Source organism: Elephas maximus, chromosome 4, assembly GCF_024166365.1.
Source record: "Elephas maximus indicus isolate mEleMax1 chromosome 4, mEleMax1 primary haplotype, whole genome shotgun sequence".
NCBI lineage: Eukaryota > Metazoa > Chordata > Mammalia > Proboscidea > Elephantidae > Elephas > Elephas maximus.
The window spans coordinates 163,153,187-163,176,073 of record NC_064822.1 but is presented as its reverse complement, the minus strand read 5'-3'; the positions used below and the strand labels follow the sequence as shown (position 1 = coordinate 163,176,073).

At 37.5% G+C, this 22,887-nt stretch overlaps 1 long non-coding RNA gene across 1 annotated transcript in view; it reads right to left on the bottom strand.

Moving 5' to 3' along the window:
* LOC126075907 (uncharacterized) overlaps positions 1–22,887 on the bottom strand; it is a 319,320-nt gene that overhangs the window by 287,419 nt on the left and 9,014 nt on the right. Inside the window, exon 2 of the long non-coding RNA XR_007517338.1 lies at positions 4,777–4,833. This is a non-coding gene — a long non-coding RNA (uncharacterized LOC126075907). The remainder of the gene's footprint in view (positions 1–4,776; positions 4,834–22,887) is intronic.

Genomic DNA, 22,887 nt, shown 5'->3' with positions numbered 1-22,887 from the left:
TCACCCATTTCAGGAGGTAGCATGTAATCAAGAATCGATGCTATTGAAGGAAGAAGTCCAAGCTGCACTGAAGTCATTGGCAAAAACCAAATTTCCAAGAACTGACAGAATGCCAAGTGAGTTGTTTCAACAAAAGAATGCAGCACTGGAGGTACTCACTCGGCTATGAAAAGAAATTTGGAGGACAGTTGCCTGGTCCACCTACTGGAAGAGATTCATATTTGTGCTCATTCCAAAGAAAGGTGATCCAAAAGAATGCGGAAATTATTGAATAATATCATTAACATCACATGCACGTAAAATCTTGCTGAAGATAATTCAAAAATGGTTGCAGCAGTATATCAGCAGGGAACTGCCAGGAATTCAAGCCAGACTCAGAAGAGGATGTGGAACAAAGGATATCTTTGCTAATGTCAGACGGATCCTGGGTAAAAACAGAATACCAGAAAAATGTTTACCTGTGTTTTATTGACTATGCAAAGATATTCAACTGTGTGGATCATAACAAATTATGGATAACATTGGGAAACAAATTATGGATAACATTGGGAGGATGAGAATTACACAGCACTTAATTGTGCTCAGAAACCCTGGTGGCATAGTGGTTAAGTGCTATGGCTACTAACCAAGAGGTTGGCAGTTCGAATCTACCAGGTGCTCCTTGGAAACTCTATCGGGTAGTTCTACTCTGTCCTATAGGGTCGCTATGAGTCGGAATTGACTCAACAGCAGCAGGTTTGGTTTTTTTTGGTGGGTAATTGTGCTCATGAGGAAACTGTACATAGACCAAGAGGCAGTTGTTGGGACAGAACAAGGGTATACTGTGCGGTTTAGAGTCAGGACAGGTATGCATCAGGGTTGTATCCTTTCACCATACTTATCTAATCTGTATGCTGAGCAAATAATTTGAGAAGCTGGACTTTATGAAGAAGAATGTGGCATCAGGATTGGAGGAAGACTCATTAACAACCTGTGTTATTCAGATGATACAACCTTGCTTAAGGAAAGAGGTTTTGAAGCACTTACTGGTGAAGAGCAAAGACTACAGCCTTCAGTATGTATTACACCTCAACATAAAGAAAACAAAAAAATCCTCACAACTGGACCAATAAGCAACACCATGATAAATAGAGAAAAGATTGAATACATGAAGAATTTTAGTTTATTTGGATCCACAATCAATGCCCATGGAAGCAGCAGTCAAGAAATCAAATGACGTATTCCATTGGGCAAATCACCTGCAAAAGAACTTTTTAAAGTGTTGAAAAGCAAATATGTTACTTTGAGGACTACAGTGTGCCTGACTCAAGCCATGGTATTTTCAATTGCCTCATATGCCTGCAAAAGCTGGACAATGAATAAGGAAGACCAAAGAAGAATTGATGCCTCTGAGTTATTGTGTTGGCAAAGAATATTGAATATACCAAGGACTGCCAGAAGAAGGAACAAGTGTGTCTTGGAAGAAGTACAGCCAGAATGCTCCTTGGTAGGGACATGTTGTCAGAAGGCAACAGTCTCTGGAGAAAGACATTATGCTTGGTAAGTTAGAGGGTAAGAGAAAAAGAGAAAAACAGTCAGTGGGATGGATTGACACAGTGGCTGTAATAATAATGGGCTCAAACATAGCAATGGTTGTGAGGATGGTAAAGGACCAGGCAGTATTTCCCTCTGTTGTGCATAGGGTCACTAACAGTTGGAACCAACTTGATGGCACCTAACACCACCAACAAACTTGGAGAGAGATCATTTCATTATATAGTATAGTGCTCTTATAAATATATACACAAGGTAGTATAGAAGCAAAGAGAAGGTACATTTAATTTATGGCAGTGGGTATGGGGCAGGAAGGAATCATACTAAATCTTAATAATAATTTCATACTAAGTCCTTAATAATACAATGATTGAAATCTTACATGTGCCAGGTACTACTCTAAATAATTTATACACATCAAATCATTTAATCCTCACAACGGCCCTTAAGGAGGGCACTACTATTATCCCCAGTTTATAGATGAGGAAACAAAGGTACAGAGAGATTAAAAACTTACCCCAGGTAACATGGTCATTAGCTGGCGGAGCCAGGATTTGAAACTAGGTGGTCTGAATCCAACCCACTCAGAGGGGCCTCATAAGATAGGGCTGGTGATCAGTTTCTGAAAGGTCACAGCCTTGAAAACCCTATAGAGCAGTTCTACTCTGCACACATGGGGTTGCCATGAGTTAGAACTGACTCAACGGTGACTAACCACAAGTATAGCTCCTGAGTTCACGTGCAAAACTAGCACAGTACACATTGTACTGTTAGTACAGCTTTACACATCTGTCTCTTACACAGCACCAAGGATCTGAGCCTGGGACCAGATCTCATTTCTGCACAATGCTCAGGCCATACATAGTAGGTTCACTATAAATAGCTATTGGTATTGTATAAGATAACCCCGCAAAGATGTTGAACAGTTAATGAGGAGGAGAACTAGAGAAGAGGATCTTACACAGCACAGTCTCAGCAAAGGAATGGGAACACAAGGAAGCAGCAACTCCTATGGTGACTACACTTTCACTATCAAGTAAAATAATCTTCAAATTGAAAGGAGTAGAACTAACAATTCAAAACCCTTCTTAGACCAGCCTAGTAGCATAATATGTTGGATGAAGAAAATAGAAAGCTTAGTAATGACTGGGAATTGGAGAGTGGATGCCCCGTCCAAAGGTATACAAATTCAGACATCCTGAAACTAGTTTTCCATATTCTGACTTAGAGGGATTCAGAGATGGGACAATTCAAAAAGAACATTTGTTGTTGTTAGGTGCCACCAAGTCATTTACAACTCATAACTACCCTATGTACAACATAACGAAACACTGCCCTGTCCCGTGCCATGCCTACAATCATTGTTATGCTTCAGCCCATTGTTGCAGCCACTGTGTCAATCCATCTCATTGATGGTCTTCCTCTTTTTCGCTGAACCTGTACTTTACCAAGTCTGATGTCCTTCTCCAGGGACTGATCTCTCCGGATAACATGTCCAAAGTACGTAAGACGTAATTTCACCATGCTTGCTTCTAAGGATCATTCTGGTTGTACTTCTTCCAAGAAAAATTTGTTTCTTCTTTTCACAGTCCATGGTGAAATTACGAATTATTTAATATTCTTCACCAACACCACAATTCAGAGGGGTCAATTCTTCTGCTGTCTTCCTTATTCACTGTCCAGCTTACACATGCATATGATGCGATTGAAAATACCATGGCTTGGGTCAGGCACGCCTTAGTCTTCAAGGTGACATCTTTGGTTTTGAACACTTTAAAGATGTCTTTTGCAGCAGATTTGTCAAATGCAATGTGTCTTTTGATTTCTTGACTGCTGCTTCCATGGGTGTTGATTGTGGATACATGTAAAATGAAATCCTTGACTACTTCAATCTTTTCTCCATTTATTATGATGTTGCTTATTGGTGCAGTTGTGAGGATTTTTGTTTTCTTAATGTTGAGGTGAAATCCATACTGAAGGCTATGTCTTTGATCTTCATCAGGAAGTGTTTTAGGTCCTCTTCACTTTCAGTGAGCAAGATTGTGTCATCTGCATAACGCAGGTTATTAATAAGTCTTCCTTCAATCCTGATGCCCCGTTCTTCTTCATATAGTCCACCCTCTCGGATTATCTGCTCAGCATACAAATCGAACAGGTATGGCAAAAGGATACAACACAGACACACACCTTTCCTGACTTTAAACCATGCAGTATCCCCTTGTTCTGTCCGAACAACTGCCTCTTGATCTATGTACAGGTTCCTCATGAGCACAATTAAGTGTTCTGGAATTCCCATTATTTGCAATGCTATCCATAATTTGTTATGATCCGCACAATTTAATGCCTTTGCAGAGTCAATAAAACACAGGTAAAACACTGGTATTCTCTGCTTTCAGTCAAGCCCCATCTGACATCAGCAATGATATCCCTGGTTCCACATCCTCTGCTGAAACCAGCCTGAATTTCTGGCAGTTCCCTGTCAATATACTACTACATCCACTTTTTGAATGATCTTTAGCAAAATTTTCCTTGCATACGATATTAATGATATTGTTCTATAATTTCCTCATTCAGTTGGATCACCTTTCTTGGGAATAGGAATAAATATAGGCCTCTTCTAGTCAGTTGGCCAGGAAACTGTCTTCCAAATTTCTTATCATAGACGAGTGAGCACCTCTGGTGCTGCATCCATTTCTTGAAACATCTCAGTTGACATTTCATCAATTCCTGGAGCCTTGTTTTTCACCAATGCCTTCAGTGTAGCTTGGACTTCTTCCTTCAGTACCACTGGTTCCTGATCATATGCTACCAAAAAGAACATTTAAGGGCTTTCAAAAAAAAATTCGTTTCAGGGATAACGAACAACTGATAGGACCATGTTTGGTCCTGTTAGTATAACTAGAAGAATGAGAAAAAGCTAGAAGATAGAAAATGATTAAACTATGTACCTATACCCTCAAAAGAGTGAAAAGTTAGATTCCTGGGCCTACAAATCAATGAGTCTGACACTGATTTCAGGGGAAAATTCTACTAGAGATTATTGAAGATAAGTTATGCACAATTACCAAAGAAAACCAAAATAATTACAAGCCATCTTGGATTCTTTAAAAATGAGTCATGCTAAACTAAATTTATGAATAGCAGCAGAGCATTGTCTGATGTAGTGCTAGAATATGAATCTCTCAGGTTAAAAGTCACTCAAAAGATGACTAGGGAAGACCTGCTCCTGAAAGTAGAGCTTACCTTAGTGGCATGGATGGAGTCAGGAATTCAGGACCTTCATCTGCTGATGTGGCACAACTAAAAATGAGAAAAAACAGAAGCAAACATCCATTAATAACAGAAATGTGGAATGTAAGAAGTATGAACCTAGGAAAATTGAAAATACTAAAAAATGAAAGAAACAGAAGCAAACATCCATTAACAATAGAAATGCGGAATGTATGAAGTATGAACCTAGGAAAATTGAAAATACTAAAAAATGAAATAGAATGCATAAACATCAATATCCTAGGCATTAGTGAGCAGAAATGGACTGGTACTGGCCAATTTTAATCAGACAATCGTATGATGTACTATGCCAGGAATGACAAATTGAAGAGGAATGGCATGGCACTTATCATCAAAAAGAACATTTCAAGATGTATCCTGAAGTAAAATGCTGTCAGTGATAAGACAATATCCACATGCTAACAAGAAGACCAGTTAATAGGACTATTAGTCAAATTTATGCACCAACAACTGACTCCAAAGATAAAGAAACTGAAGATTTTTACCAACTTGTGTAGTCGGAAATTGATCACACATGCAACCAAGATGTATTGGTAATTACTGATGATTGGAAAGCAAAAGTTGGGGAAAAAAAGAAGAGGGAACAGTAGTTGTAAAGTATGGCCTTGGTGATAGGAATGATGTCAGAGATTGCATGGTAGAATTTTGCAAGACCAATGACTTCTTCACTGCAAACACCTTGTTTCAACAACATAAATAGCAACTATACACACAGACCTCACCAGACGGAATACACAAGAATCAAATCCACTACATCCGCTAGAAAGAGATAATGGAAAAGCTCGATATCATCACTCAGAACAAGGCCAGGTGCCGACCGTGGAACATACCATCAATCGCTCATATGCAAGTTCAAGTTGAAGCTGAAGAAAATTAGAATAAGTCCATGAAAGCCAAAGTATGACCTTGAAAAGACAGGAAAGAAAGAAAAAAAAAAAAAGAAGGGATATCAGAAGAGACTCTAAAGATTGCTCTTGAATGTAAAATAGCTAAAATGAAAGGAAGAAATGACGAAATAAGAGAGCTGAATGGAAGATTTCAAAGGGTGGCTTGAGAAGACAAAGAAAAGTATGATAATGAAATGTGCAAAGACCCAGAGTTAGAAAACCAAAAGAGAAGAACATGTTCAGCATTTCTGAAACTGACAGACCTGAAGAGAAATTCAAGCTTTGAGTTGCAATATTGAAGGATTCTGCAGGGAAATTATTAATGACACAGGAAGCATCAAGACAAGATGGAAGGAATACAGAGTCACTTTACTAAAAAGAATTGGTTGATGCTCAACTATTTCAGGACATAGCATATGGTCAAGAATCGATGGTGCTGAAGGAAGAAGTCCAAGATGCACTGAAGGTACTGGCAAAAAACAAGGCTCCAGGAATTGATGGAATATCAATTGAGATGTTTCAACAAATGAATACAGTGCTAGAAGTGCTCATTGTCTATGAAAAGAAATTTGGAAGACAGCTTCCTGGGCAACCGACTAGAAGGGATCCATATTTTTGCCCGTTCCAAAGAAAGGTGATCCAAAATAATGTGGAAATTATTGAACTATATCATTAATATTACATGCAAGTAAAATTATGCTGAAGATCATTCAAAAGTGATTGCAGCAGTACATCTTCAGGGAACTGCCAGAAGTTCAAGCCGAATTCAGAAGAAGAAGTGGAACAAGGGATATCATTGCTGATATCAGACGGATCCTGGCTGAAAGCAGAGTGTCTTAGTCATCCAGTGCTGCTAAAACAGAAATACCACAAGTGGATGGCTTTAACAAAGAGAAATTTATTTCTTCACAGTAAAGTAGGCGAAAAGTTCAAATTTGGGGCATCAGCTACAGGTGAAGGCTTTCTCTCTCTGTTGGCCTTTTCATCAATCTTCCTCTGGACCAGGCGCTTCTCCACACAGGGACCCCAGACTGCTTTCCTGGTGGTATGAGGTCTCCCTTCTCTGCTAGCTTCCCTTTCCTTTTTATTTCTTGAGAGATAAAAGGTGGTGCAGGTCATACCCCAGGGAAATTCCCTTTATATTGGATCAGGGATGTGACCTGGGTAATGGTGTTGCAACCCCACCCTAATCCTCTTTAACATCAAATTACAATCACAAAATAGAGGACAACCACAGAATACTAAGAATCATGGCCTAACCATGTTGTCATGTATTTTTGGGGAACACAATTCAATTCATGACACAAAGAATACCAGAAAGATATTTACCTGTGTTTTATTGACTATGCAAAGGCATTTGACTGTGTGGATCATAACAAATTACGGATAACATTGCAAAGAGTGGGATTTCCAGAACACTTAATTGTGCTTATGAGGAACCCGTACATAAGCCGAGAGGCAGTCATTGGAACAGAACAATACAGAATAGTTTAAAATCAAGAAAGGTATACTCAGAGTTGTATATTTTCACCATACTTTTTCAATTTGAATGCTGAACAAATAATCTGAGAAGCTGGACTATATGAAGAATGTGGCATCAGGATTGGAGGAAGACTCGTTAACAACCTGTGTTATGCAGATGACACAACCTTGCTTGCTGAAAGTAAAGAGGACTTGAAGCACTTACTGAGGAAGATCAAAGACTGTAGCCTTCAGTATGGATTACACCTTAACATAAAGAAAACAAAAAATCCTTACAACGAGACCAACAAGCAACATCATGATAAACAGAGAAATGATTGAAGTTTTAAAGGATTTCATTTTACTTGGATTGACAATCAATGCCCATGAAAGCAATCAAATGACGCATTGCATTGGCCAAATCTGCTGCAAAATACCTCTTCAAAGTGTTAAAAAGCAGAGATGTCACTTTAAGGACTACGGTGGGCCTGACACAAGCCATGGTGTTCTCATTTGCCTCATATACATGGGAAAGCTGGATGATGAATAAGGAAGACTGAATAAGAACCGATGCCGTTGAATTATGGTGTTGGCGAATAATATCGTATATACTGTGGACTGCCAGAAGGGCAAAAAAATCTGTCTTGGAAGAAGTACAGTCAGAATGCTCTTAAGAAGCAAGGATGGTGAGACTTTGTCTCATATACTTTGGACATGTAATCAGGAGGCATCAGTCCCTGGAGAGGGATATCATGCATGGTAACGTGGAGGGTCAACGAAAAAAAGGAAGAGCCTCTTTGAGATGGATTGAAACAGTGGCAGCAAAGGTGGGCTCAAGCATGACAACGATTGTGAGGATGGCACAGGACCAGACAGTGTTTCGTTCTTGTGTACATAGGGTTGCTATGAGTCGGAAGCAACTAGAGGACACCTAACAATAACGACAAACTAAATTTATTTCCATTTTGATAAGAGTTTTCTGGAATAGCAGATAATTGTCTTAAGAACCCTGGTGGGCAAGGTGGAAAAACCTGGGACAGATCTGTAGCAAGGAAACCATGGTCCCTGGCCTACTCTCTGGAGGCAGTATAAAGAATATTATGTTGAAATCAAGGAATCCAGACTACAAGGGACATGTTGAATGGGAGCCCATCCAGAGGATAAACCAGGTTGGTAAAGTATCTTAAAACCACATCATTTTATAGAGTGACAATGATATTTTGCCTAGAAACCATGAGAGCAGCAAGGGGAAAATGCTGTCTTTAAAGACTCTAAAGCACACTATGTAGAAATGTAACAGCCGTGAAACCCCTATGGAGTACAGTTCTACTCTGACACACATGGGGTCACCATGAGCCGCAATCAACTTAATGGGAAGTGTTTTTTTTTTTTTTTTCCTATTTTTCTTTTCTTTTCTTTTTTTAGAGAGAGTCTTGTCCAATCCTGTGATTTTATTAATAAGGAAATTAAGAACTAAAAGAAAAGTTGATTTTTCCCAATGCAAGTCCCAGGAGAAAACACAAGTTTCTGAGGTTCTTGTCCAGTGTTCTTTCAACAACTCTAGAAACTAGTTCAGTTCCTTCTTCATGGTGATAGAGAGGAAGTTAATGAAAATTATCTCACTGAACTCTATAGCTTTCGACTTTCCTCAAGGTCGTAGGGTTCTAAGTGGAAGAATCCAGAATCTGTAGGTTTGAAACAACATTTCAGCCTGAAGCGGTATATTCTTTAAGTGTCATGTAGTCATTGGCTCCTTCTGAAGAATTTAATCCGCTTCATGAGGCAGACTAAATTCAACTTGCTCATTTGTACTAAAAATCTGTTATTTTCTGGTTGATAGTCAAATCTATTAAACTGACAGAACTTTAAACCAAGTAGGCAAATACTGTCTATCAATACATTAACAAAAGTTTGGTGTGCCAGCAAGCAGCAATTTCCGATCACGAGAGCATGGACATTGTTCTGTCATTTACAGCAGCAACCACCATAGGGGTCCTTATATAAACCACTTAAATACTCAGTGCCTGTTCCATGTTTATGCCAGAGCTCTGTGTGTTTTTTCTTCTGTACACGTACTACATGAATCAAAACCGGTGACTTCTATATGATGTGAAAATCAACTTTAAAGTACTTGAAAGCTGTGGTGCTTTTATCTCTGGGTAGTCCAAATGATTAATGTTAGCTTGGCTGCTAACCGAAAGGCTGGAGATTTGTGTCCACCAGAGGTGCCTTGGAAAAAAGCTCTGGTGACCTACTTCTGAAAAGTCAGTCTTTGGAAAGCCTACGGAGCACAGTTCCACTCTGGCACACATGGGGTTGCCGTGACTGGGAATTGGCTCAAAGGCAACTGGTATATTTTCAAAAAATGATTTTCTTCATTCTATCCTCTAGTCAATGAGAACATTAATTTTGATATACTGGGCCTGACCCTTGTCTTTCTTAATGGCTGAGTGCAGTAAGGAAAGGACTTTGGGAGGGAGGTGTGGACACCAGAGTTCTCACCACTGCTCTGCCATATGCTCGCTGGACAGTAGTTTCTTTATCTGTGAATGAGAGATGCTGAACAGATCATTTCTATAGCCCTTTCTAGCTCTGACCTTTTGGGATTCTTAATTTCTTCACTTTCTTCTCTCAGAAGTTCAAAGTATCTCTCTACGGGAGCATATTCAGCAGGCACTGCAAAGTGGAATAAGTATGAGGAATTAAAAATCAAAGCCCAAAGCAAACTTCTTGTTAGGTTCTAGAAGACAAAGGCCTAGATTACAAGACATTAGACAAAATGTATTTCCCCCTTGCTACCTCAGGCTTTCTGATTTCATATAGGATCGGGGTAGAAATTAGAAATGTGTAGGAAAATTTGATCTGCTTGTAGCTCTAATCCAATCACAAGCAGAAAATGCCAAATATGTCTTCTAAAAACCATCATTAGATTCCGTCCTCATTTTTTATAAGCTTAAGAGTTTAGATGGTTTTGATGCAAATTCTAGGCTCTTGGGTACTTTTCATATTCCACCAACATAAAAAGTAAATATGCAAAACTTTACAAGATCAAAAAATCTTCCTCAAGGACACTTAGGCTCATTTCTTCTCTCTTTGTTTTGCTTTATATTTTCTAAAAGGAAAATATGCCTTTGTAGAAAGACAGCAAGGAAGCCTGCCTGATAGAAAGTTGGCACTCAAATGATATCACTACTAATTCTTTCATTCACTCATTCATATACAAATATTTATAAAGTGCTTACTCTGTGCTAGCCATTATGATAAGCACTGGGAATAAAGTACTGTACAGAAACACACATGGTAATGGAGCTTACAGCTAGTGGAGGAGATGGGAAAATTGCACATACAATCAGTGCCACAAAGGAAAGGCATATGATGCTAGTCAAGGAGGCCAGGACAGACTTTCTTGAAGAGAAGAAGCATCAGGTGAGTTCTGAAGGATGTTGTTGTCGTTGTATTCTGTTGAGTTGATCCCACCTCATAGTGACCCCACATGATAGAGTACAACTTACCCTTGGGGTTTCCTAAGCTGTAATCTTTATGGGAACAGATCACCAGGCCTTTTCTCCTATGGAGTAGCTGGTGGTTTCAAACCACTAACCTTTTGGTTAGCAGCATGCATTGTGCCAGCAGAGCTCCTTCAGAAGGAGGAGTATTAGTTAAAAATGCAAAGATCTGCAAAGGTCCGGGGGTACAAGAGAGTATGCTGCATATGAGTGAAGTGAGGAAGATATTCTGCTCTAGAAAAAGCAAGTAGGAGCATGATGTGAGATGGGGCTGGAGACGGAGGTGACAGCGAAACCTGCGAAAGCTTGTTTGGCTGTATTAAAGAGTTTTGGCTTTTATTATAAGAAGGAGGTAGAACCATTCAAGTATTTTAACTAACAGAGCGGGTGTAAGAAGGAGTGTGACATAAACAAGTTGTCGAATCTGAATTTATTGTTATAATTTTAATATTTATTTCTGAAAATTCCTTTAAGTTTTCCTCCCTATTTTCAATTCATCTAATTTAGGAGGATTTTCTATTTAAGCCTCTCCAATTAGACATGGCTCTCCAATCCAAATAAAATTAAGCATTATGGCTAGGTTAGATTTAACTCCATACAACATTGCTGGTACTGATCTTATCATATACTTACATTATACAGCAATAAGCATGTTTTACTAATGGACTCAGGAACAAGGTAGAGTTCAAAGTTACTATATTACTTTTATTCTTATTTTATTACAGTTCTACTCATTTTATTACTTGTACTAAGGGGGGAAAACACACATATATACACACACACTTAAAAAAATTAACTATTTAACCCTTTAGGTCTCGGAGACTATTAGTTCCTATTTTTCTTTTTAAAATAAAGGCTGCAATATAAATTTAATAAGGTAAAAACTGGTTTTATTTAATTAATAATTATTGAAAAAATTGGTCAAAAGAAAAGTGATCAGAATAAGTGGTAAATGAAAATATTATTGTCTATTCAGGTTATGTAAGATGTGTTTATTTCTGATCAAAACTAAAGGGCATGACTAAAATATCCCAAACAAGTGTTTGGGTTAAAACTGGGGAAATAGGAAGACTTTGGCTTGAACATGTTGGTGTAAGCTGAGCATTCCCCCTTTACTTCCCAATGCAATTAAGAAAATGTGAAGAGAAATTTAAACTCAATTTCTGATGAAATTAGGAGAGAGCTGAAACCCTAAATCACAAATGGATGGAGTGGCTGCCAGCAGCAGTATAGATCATGTGTACATTCATGCAGGAGGCAGCAGAGTGCAAATCCTTCAGCTGAAGAACTCAGAAAGAGCTGGCAATGTATTTTTCCATAAATAAAGTACAAATCTACATGCATGGTTTATCACCATAGAAATGGCAGGCATCAGCTGGAGAAGGAGTTTTCCTGCATGTGATTATGTTCTGACAGGAGGAATAGTCCCAGTCTAAGAAGAGTCATATAGAAAAGCCAAATTTTGCAGAAAGTAACCTGTGGCAGTGGGAAGAAAAGGGAGTTTGCATCATGAACCACCCCACGCTTGGATCTATTGTCTGGGTATAATTAAGGCTAAACAAAGTTCTGCTCAATCCAGGAGGCCATAAGGGAAAATTCCCACTCAACTAAATCTTGGTCCTGCATCTTCTCCCTATAAGAATCTCATGCAAATAGTAGGCTCAGAAAGAGGAAAATTATCTACTTCAAGATGAGCAATAAAAAAGAAACAGATAAGGGTATTACATAGAGATAATGCAATGAAGAAAATGAATCATAAAAATAATGACAGATGAAAAACACCAGAACATTTTAAAAAATTGCAATGGAACAGATAGATAAAAAATTACAAATATTTAACTGAATTAAAAATAATAATAAGAAGTCAGTCAAGTATGTCTATGAAGCAAGAACACAACCTAGAATGTGCAAGGTCAGGGAAGACAGAAGAAGATGAAACATGAGCTTCTAGAGGTCAGAAAAAAAGGTGAAAGAAAAATAAAACTGAGAAATAAAGTTGAAATTGGAAGGAGTATAAGTAATTATAGACATTGCTGAAAACACAATGTGATGGCTAATGTTATATGTCGACTTGGCTGGGCTATGATTCTCAGTGGTTTGGCAGACAATGGACTAGTTGCTCTTCCATAATGTAATATAATGTAATTACCTTCCATGATCAGCCAAACAGACAAAATATTATTCAAGTCTAAAGAAAACTAAAAGTTTTAAACATTAAAAATACTTAAATATTTTACATGAGTCCTTCATAAAGTATCTACTAGAAGATAATCTTCAGCCATCTCAGAAATCACTGGAAAACTATGACAATAGACCACTGGTAAACACTTAATCTACTTAGCTGTAGAATTAAGATTAAAACAAGTATGGGGATTGTGTTTAGAGAAAAGAACACAATGATATGAACATGGGCAATTAGAAATGCTATAACTAACAATAGTTTGAAGAACGTAGGAAAAGATATGAAAAGTTTAAGTATAGTGATTTTCTCACGCTTAATGCTGAAGGTAAAAGCAATTACGTTAAAGCTAATACATCACAGAAAAGAAGTAAAAGTTTATTTAATGTTACAAAGGTAATTGTAAGAAAAAAACAATGATCTAAAATGAGATAGATGGTAGGAGGGAAGAACAGAGGGAAAGAAAAAGATACATATATATGTATATATATATGTATAAATTTCAGCGTTACCCATGGTGGGGAATTAATAGATAATGCCAAAAGTGAATTATGAAAGGTGGTAGTTATAAAGGATAAACAAGTACAAAAAATATATAATTCTTCAAATTTATCATAAAAAACAGACACACACCTAAAGTGATAAAAACAAGCTACATGATGAAAGAATTTTAGACTAATAAAAACAGAAGCCAAACACAAAGTAACATAACACAACTTGGAACAAACATACCTACCATATCATTACATACAAAAGGACTAACTTCACCAAGTATAAGAAAATGATTTGTAGATAGTATCACAGAGCAAACCCCACTGTGTGCTATACAAAAACAGATATAAAGCAAAAAGATTCAGAATGATTTAAAAGAATACAGTAAATGCATATAAGGCAAGTATAAACAAAAAGAAAATAGGATTGCAATCTTAATCTCAAAGTTTAATTCAGCACATAAAACATTAAGACCAAGAATAACATTTTATAATAGTAAAGGGTACAATATATGGAGAAGTTCCTAATATCTATTTGTCAAATAATATATTGACATTCCTGAGGCAAAAACAAATGATACAGTAAGAAATAGACAGAGCCACATCATCGATAGGAGACTTACTTCAATTCCTTTAGAGTATAACATATCAAAAACAAAAACTAATAATAACAAGGACATAGAAGGACTTAAAAACAATATATAAGGTAGTTCTCATTGATGCGTATCAGTCCTATATCCTGAAAATCAGAGAATATACTTGTTTTCAGATACCCAGTGAATAGTCATAAAGAAAAATATATATATTAGATGACAAAGAAAAAAATACAAAAAACAGTAATATTGAAAACATTACCTGGTCACAATGCAACAAAACAAAATCAGAAAACAAAAATCACCTACTTCCTGGAAATTCAAAAGTTTTCTGTCAAACAATTATTACGTCAATGAAGATAGTCATATACAGGAAGTCCTCAACTTACCACAGGGTTCCATTCTGACGACTCTGTCGTAAGTCAGTTCTGACCTAAGTCCAATACCTCATTTTTTTTTTCCTTAGTTTTCATTATTATTGCCTTTTATTACCAGTATCTTTATAAATCCAATCTTCATTTTCCTTGGGGGTTGGAAACATTACATAGAAACTTACAGATACAGACTTTAATACATACATCTGTACATAGACACATAAAACATACACAGTCATAAAAAGTTCCTCTGACAATGAAGAAGATTTCGACAGCATTGGCATTTGTCAATTGTGGTAAGAACTCCATTTGTGGAAGGTTCTGGATCATCTGGATTATCCCTGGGAATAGAGATGGCATTTCTGGTCAGAAAATTAGTGAAAGTTGTTGATATGGTCCTTTTCTTCTTCATATACTTCGTGGTAACATTTCACTGCTTCCCAAATCTGCCTATCAACTTTACAAAGCCATCAGCATTTGGGTCCATGTTTTTAAGCAACTGAAGTGGGTTAAAACCCCTAATTTAGTGTAGAAAAAACTCCAGCTAATTCTTTTACTGTAAATTTTTTTTTTACTTCTCTCCTTCCTCCTCCTCATTATTTCTTCTTCAGCATTTCTTTCCTCTTCAAAATCCATTAAGTCTCAATCTGTCATTTGCCCTTTTTCATGATCTACGAGATGTCTCATAACGGCAATGCCAAGTTCTAAATTCAGCACTCCATCCAGATAGACAATTTTTCCAGTGATCTCTTTCATCATATTACCCTGAACAAATGCTTGGAGCATGTTCACATAACTCAGGAATTTTTTCCACATCACCTGCATGCATTTTCCCATAACTTCCTCCCAGGAAGATGCAATGTTCCAGATACGCTGAAGAGTCTTATAATCCTTCCAGAAATCATGTAATGGTACTGTAGTTCCATCTGTTGCACCTATTGCCTGAGCCAATGTAGTTCGTAGGTAGTACGCCTTGAAAGTAGCAATCATGCTTAGATCCATAGGCTGAATCAGAGCTGTCGTGTTGGGAGGTAGATACACCACTTTCACATCTTGATTCAGATCTCTGAGTTGGAGTCTCCTCGATGGCGAAGGGTATGTGAGGAGGATGTCCTGGGCATTATTAAGTAGCAGCAGAATCTTGAAAGCAATGCTCTTTTCAAGGCACTGGGCAGGCACTTCTGGGATGAAATAATTTAAAAACCAATCTCCAAATAACACAATCATTATCCAGGCCTTGGAGTTACTCCTGTAGTAGATCAGCAGCTTATTTTGTCAATGGTTTTGAATGCTTGGAGGTTTCCAGAATGGCAAACAAGAAAAGGTTTTAATTTAAATGCAGCAGCATTTCCTCCAAGTAGCAAAGTGATTCTATCTTAAAATGTCTTGAAACCAGGCACCAACTTTGCCTCTTTGTGAATATAGGTCCCTTCTGGCATCTTTTCCCAAAACAAACCTGTTTCATCCAAGTTGAAAATCTCTCGTGGAAGATATTCTTCATCATGTATTATCTTGTCTAGCCCCCCACTGAATTTTTCGGTATTTTCAACATTGGCGTTTACTGCTTTTTCAGTTATGTGCATGTTAAAAAAAAAAAACTGTTGCCATCGATATTATATAAACAAATTCTATGTCTGAATCGATGACATCAGCCCTTGCTAGCATTAAATTACTCACGGTTGTCTCCTTGCTGTTCCTTTAGGTTTTGGAAAAGGCTGAGTGGATCATAACAAATTATGGATAATGTTACAAAGAATAGGAATTCCAGAACACTAATTATGCTCATGAGGAACCTGTACATAGACCAAAAGGCAGTATCTTGAACAGAACAAGGGGATATTGTGTGGTTTAAAATCAGGAAATGTGTGCGTCAGAGTTGTAGCCTTTCACCATACTTATTCAATCTGTACGCTGAGCAAAAAATCTGAGAAACTGGACCATATGAAGAAGAATGTGGCATCAGGATTGGAGGAAGACTCACTAACAGCCTGCATTATGCAGGTGACACAATCTTGCTTGCTGAAAGTGAAGAGGACTTGCACTTACTGATGAAGATCAAAGACTACAGCCTTCAGTATGGATTACAACTCCACATAAAGAAAACAAAAATCCTCACAACTGAACAAATAAGCAACATCATGATAAACCAAGAAAAGATTGAAGTTGTCAAGGATTTCGTTTTGCATGGGTCCGCAATTAACACCCATAGAAACAATAGTTAAGAAATCAGAAGACTTACTGCATTGGGCAAATCTGCTGCAAAAGAGCTTTTTAAAGTGTTAAAAAGCAAAGATGTCACTTTAAGGACTCAGGTATGCCTGACCCAAGCTATGGTGTTTTCAGTCACCTTGTATGCATGCAAAAGCTGGACAATGAATAGGGAAGACCAAAGAAGAATTGATGCCTTTGAATTGTGGTGTTGGTAAAGAATACTGAATACACAATGGACTGCCAGAAGAAAGAACAAATCTGTCTTGGAAAAAGTACAGCCAGAGCGCTCCTTAGAAGCAAGGATGGCAAGACTTTGTCTCACATACTTTGGACATGTAATCAGGAGGGACCGGTCCTCAGAGAAGGACATTATGCTTGGTAAAGTAGAGGGTCAGCGAAAAAGAGGAAGACCCTCAACAAGATGGACTGACACACTGACTACAACAATGGGCTCAAGCACAACAATTGTGAGGATGGGGCAGGACCAGGCTGTGTTTTGTAGTGTTGTACCTAGGGTTGCTATGAGTCAGAACAGTCTTGACAGCACCTGATAACAAGGAAAAAAATCACAATCATTACCAAACATGCTAAAATAAGTATATGATAAAATTGAACATCTGTTTTTGATGAAAACTCTTGATAAAATAAAATAGAAAAGAGCTTAATATATTCTCCCTACTTCCACTTTTGCCCTCTCCTTCATAGGCTATTCTCCATACGTTCACCACAGTGGTAGTTCTTTGTTTTTTAAATAATTTTTATTGTGCTTTAAGTGAAGTTTACAAATCAAGTCAGTCTGTCACATATAAACTTATATATACCTTATTACATACTCTCATTTACTCTCCCCCTAATGAGTCAGCCCACTCCCTCCTTCCAGTCTCTCCTTTCGTGACCGTTTTGCCAGTTTCTAACCCTCTCTACCCTCCCATCTCCCCTCCAGACAGGAGATGCCAACATAGTCTCAAATGTCCACCTGATACAAGTAGCTCACTCTTCATCAGCATCTCTCTCCAGCCCATTGTCCAGTCCCTTCCATGTCTGATGAGTTGTCTTCAGGAATGGTTCCTGTCCTGGGCCAACAGAAGGTTTGGGGACCATGACCACCGGGATTCTTTTAGTCTCAGTCAGACCATTAAGTCTGGTCTTTTTATGAGAATTTGGGGTCTGCATCCCACTGTTCTCCTGCTCCCTCAGGAGTTCTCTGTTGTGCTCCCTGTCAGGGCAGTCATCAGTTGTGGCCGGGCACCATCTAGTTCTTCCGGTCTCAGGATGATGTAAGTCTCTAGTTCATGCGGCCCTTTCGGTCTCTCGGGCTCATAGTTATCATGTGACCTTGGTGTTCTTCATTTTCCTTTGATCCGGGTGGGTTGAGACCAATTGATACACCTTAGGCCGCTTGTTAGCATTTAAGACCCCAGATGCCACACTTATTTTACCAATTGACTTAGAAGTCCCCTTAAGCCATAGTCCCTAAATCCCCGCCCTTGCTCTGCTGACCTTCGAAGCATTCAGTTTATCTGGGAAACTTCTTTGCTTTTGGTCCAGTCTAGTCGAGCTGACCTTCCCTGTATTGAGTATTGTCCTTCCCTTCACCGAAAGTAGTTCTCATCTACCATCTAATCAGTGAATAAACCTCTCCTACCCCACCTCCCCCCTCTCGTAACCACAAAAAGAATGTGTTTTTCTCAGTTTATACTATTTCTCAAGTTCTTATAATAGTGGTCTTGTACAATATTTGTCCTTTTGCATCTGACTAATTTCACTCAGCATAATGCCTTCCAGGTTCCTCCATGTTATGAAATGTTTCACAGATTGATCACTGTTCTTTATCGATGCATAGTATTCCATTGTGTGAATATACCATAATTTATTTAACCATTCATCCGTTGATGGACACCTTGGTTGCTTCCAGCTTTTTGCTATTGTAAACAGTGCTGCAATAAACATGGTGTGCATATATCTATTTGTGTAAAGGCTTTTATTTCTCTAGGGTATATTCCGAAGAGTGGGATTTCTGGGTTGTATGGTAGTTCTATTTCTAACTTTTTAAGAAAATGCCAGATAGATTTCCAAAGTGGTTGTACCATTTTACATTCCCACCAGCAGTGTATAAGAGTTCCAATCTCTCCGCAGCCTCTCCAACATTTATTATTTTGTGTTTTTTGGATTAATGCCAGGTTGTTGGAGTGAGATGGAATCTCATCGTAGTTTTAATTTGCATTTCTCTAATGGCTAATGATCGAGAGCATTTTCTCATGTATCTGTTAGCTGCCTGAATATCTTCTTTAGTGAGGTGCGTCTTCATATCCTTTGCCCAATTTTTGATTGGGTTGTTTGTCTTTTTGTGGTTGAGTTTTGACAGAATCATATACATTTCAGAGATCAGGCGCTGGTCGGAGATGTCATAGCTGAAAATTTTTTCCCAATTTGTAGGTGGTCTCTTTACTTTTTTGGTTAAGTCTTTAGATGAGCATAGGTGTTTGATTTTTAGGAGCTCCCAGTTATCTGGTTTCTCTTCGTCATTTTTAGTAATGTTTTGTATTCTGTTTATGCCTTGTATTAGGGCTCCTAAGATTGTCCCTATTTTTTCTTCCATGATCTTTATCGTTTTAGTCTTTATGTTTAGGTCTTTGATCCACTTGGAGTTAGTTTTTGTGCATGGTGTGAGGTATGGGTCCTGTTTCATTTTTTTGCAAATGGATATCCAGTTATGCCAGCACCATTTGTTAAAAAGACTATCTTTTCCCCAATTAACTGACACTGGGCCTTTGTCAAACATCAGCTGCTTATATGTGGACGGATTTATATCTGGGTTCTCAATTCTGTTCCACTGGTCTATGTGCCAGTACCAGGCTGTTTTGACTACTGTGGCTGTATAATAGGTCCTAAAATCAGGTAGAGTGAGGTCTCCCACTTTGTTCTTCTTTTTCAGTAATGCTTTACTTATCCAGGGCTTCTTTCCCTTCCATATGAAGTTGGTGGTTTGTTTCTCTATCGCATTAAAAAATGTTATCGAAATTTGGATTGGATGTGAATTGTATGTATAGATGGCTTTTGGTAGAATAGACATTTTTACTATGTTAAGTCTTCCTATCCATGAGCAAGGTATGTTTTTCCGCTTAGTTAGGTCCCTTTTAGTGTCTTGCACTAGTACTTTGTCGTTTTCTTTGTATAGGTCTTTTACATCTTTAGTAAGATTTATTCCTAAGTATTTTATTTTCTTGGGGGCTACTATGAATGGTATTGATTTGGTGATTTCCTCTTCGATGCTCTTTTTGTTGATGTAGAGGAAGCCAAGCGATTTTTGTATGATTATCTTGTAACCTGAGACTCTGCCAAACTCTTCTATTAGTTTCAGTAGTTTTCTGGAGGATTCCTTAGGGTTTTCTGTGTATAAGATCATGTCATCTGCAAATAGAGATAACTTTACTTCTTCCTTGCCAATCCGGATGTCCTTTATTTCTTTGTCTAGCCTAATTGCTCTGGCTAGGACCTCTAGCACAATGTTGAATAAGAGCGGTAATAAAGGACATCCTTTTCTGGTTCCCGTTCTCAAGGGAAATGCTTTCAGGCTCTCTCCACTTAGAATGATGTTGGCTGTTTCCTTTGTATAGATGCCCTTTATTATGTTGAGGAATTTTCCTTCAATTCCTATTTTGCTGAGAGTTTTCATCATGAATGGGTGTTGGACTGCGTCAAATGCCTTTTCTGCATCAATTGATAAGATCATGTGGTTTTTGTCTTTTGTTTTATTTATATGGTGGATTACATTAATGGTTTTTCTAATATTAAACCAACCTTGCATAAAAAAAAAAAAAAACCTTGCATACCTGGTATAAATCCCACTTGGTTGTGGTGGATTATTTTTTTGATATGTTGTTGAATTCTATTGGCTAGAATTTTGTTGAGGATTTTTGCATCTATGTTCATGAGGGATATAGGTCTGTAATTTTCTTTTTTTGTGGTATCTTTACCTGGTTTTGGTATCAGGGATATGGTGGCTTCATAGACTGAGTTAGGTAGTATTCCATCATTTTCTATGCTTTGAAATACCTTTAGTAGTTGTGGTGTTAACTCTTCTCTGAAAGTTTGGTAGAACTCTGCAGTGAAGCCATCCGGGCCAGGGCTTTTTTTTTTGTTGGGAGTTTTTTGATTACCGTTTCAATCTCTTTTTTTGTTATGGGTCTATTTAGTTGTTCTACTTCTGATTGTGTTAGTTTAGGTAGGTAGTGTTTTTCTAGGAATTCATCCATTTCTTCTAGGTTTGCAAATTTGTTAGAGTACAATTTTTCGTAATAATCTGATATGATTCTTTTAATTTCAGTTGGGTCTGTTGAGATATGGCCCATCTCGTCTCTTATTTGGGTTATTTGTTTCCTTTCCTGTATTTCTTTAGTCAGTCTGGCCAATGGTTTATCAATTTTGTTAATTTTTTCAAAGAACCAGCTTTTGGCTTTGTTAATTCTTTCAATTGTTTTTCTGTTCTCTAATTCATTTAGTTCAGCTCTAATTTTTATTATTTGTTTCCTCTGGTGCCTGATGGATTCTTTTGTTGCTCGCTTTCTATTTGTTCAAGTTGTAGGGACAGTTCTCTGATTTTAGGTCTTTCTTCTTTATGTATGTGTGCATTTATCGATATAAATTGATCTCTGAGCACTGCTTTTGCTGTGTCCCAGAGGTTTCATAGGAAGTGTTTTCATTCTTGTTGCATTCTATGAATTTCTTTATTCCCTCCTTAATGTCTTCTATAACCCAGTCTTTTTTCAGCAGGGTATTGTTCAGTTTCAAAGTATTTGATTTCTTTTTCCTGATTTTTCTGTTATTGATTTCCACTTTTATGGCCTTTTATGGTCTGAGAAGATGCTTTGTAATATTTCGATGTTTTGGATTCTGCAAAGGTTTTTTTTTTATGACATAATATGTGATCTATTCTAGAGAATGTTCCATGTGCACTAGAAAAAAAAAGTATATTTTGCAGCAGTTGGGTGAGTGTTCTGTATAAGTATCTTTGGTCAAGTTCATTGATTGTAGCAATTAGGTCTTCCGTGTCTCTATTGAGCCTCTTACTGGAAGTCCTATCCTTCTCCGAAAGTGGTGTGTTAAAGTCTCCTACTATAATTGTGGAGGTGTCTATCTTACTTTTCAGTTCTGTTAAGGTTTGTTTTATGTATCTTGCAGCCCTGTCATTGGGTGCGTAAATATTTAATATGGTTATATCTTCCTGGTCAATTGTCCCTTTAAACATTATGTAGTGTCCTTCTTTATCCTTTGTGGTGGATTTAACTTTAAAGTCTATTTTGTCAAAAATTAATATTGCTACTCCTGCTCTTTTTTGCTTGTTGTTTGCTTGATATATTTTTTTTCCACCCTTTGAGTTTTAGTTTGTTTGTGTCTCTAAGTCTAAGGTGTGTCTCTTGTAGGCAGCATATAGACGGATCGTGTTTCTTTATCCAGTCTGAGGCTCTCTGTCTCTTTATTGGTGCATTTAGTCCATTTACATTCAGTGTAATTATAGATAAGTATATTTTTAGTGCTGTCATTTTGATGCCTTTTTGTGTGTGTTGTTGACAATTTCATTTTTCCACTTACTTTTTTGTGCTGAGACGTTTTTCTTTGTAAATTGTGTGTGCCTCATTTTCATAGTAGTTGAGTTTATGTTTGCTGAGTCGTTACGTTTTTCTTGGTTTTTATTTTGAGTTATGGAATTGTTAGACCTCTTTGTGGTTACCTTAATATTTACCCCTATTTTTCTAAGTAAAAACCTAACTTGTATCGTCCTATATTGCCTTGTTTTCCTCTCCATACGGCAGTTCTATGCCACCTGTATTTAGTCCCTCTTTTTGATTATTGTGATCTTTTACGTAATGACTTCAATGATTCCCTGTTTTGAGCATTTTTTTCTTTTAAAATTAATCTTAATTTGTTTTTGTGATTTCCCTATTTGAGTTGATATCAGGATATTCTGTTCTGTGACCTTGTGTTGTGTTGGTATCTGATATTATTGATTTTCTGACCAAACGATTTCCTTTAGTATTTCTTGTAGCTTCGGTTTGGTTTTTGCAAATTCTCTAAGCTTGTGTTTATCTGTAAATGTTTTAATTTCACCTTCATATTTGAGAGAGAGTTTTGCTGGATATATGACCCTTGGCTGGCAGTTTTTCTCCTTCAGTGCTCTGTATATGTCATCCCATTGCCTTTTTGACTGCATGGTTTCTGCTGAGTAGTCTGAACTTATTCTTATTGATTCTCCTTTGTAGGAGACCTTTCTTTTATCCCTGGCTGCTTTTAAAATTTTCTCTTTATCTTTGGTTTTGGCAAGTTTGATGATAATATGTCTTGGTGGTTTTCTTTTTGGATC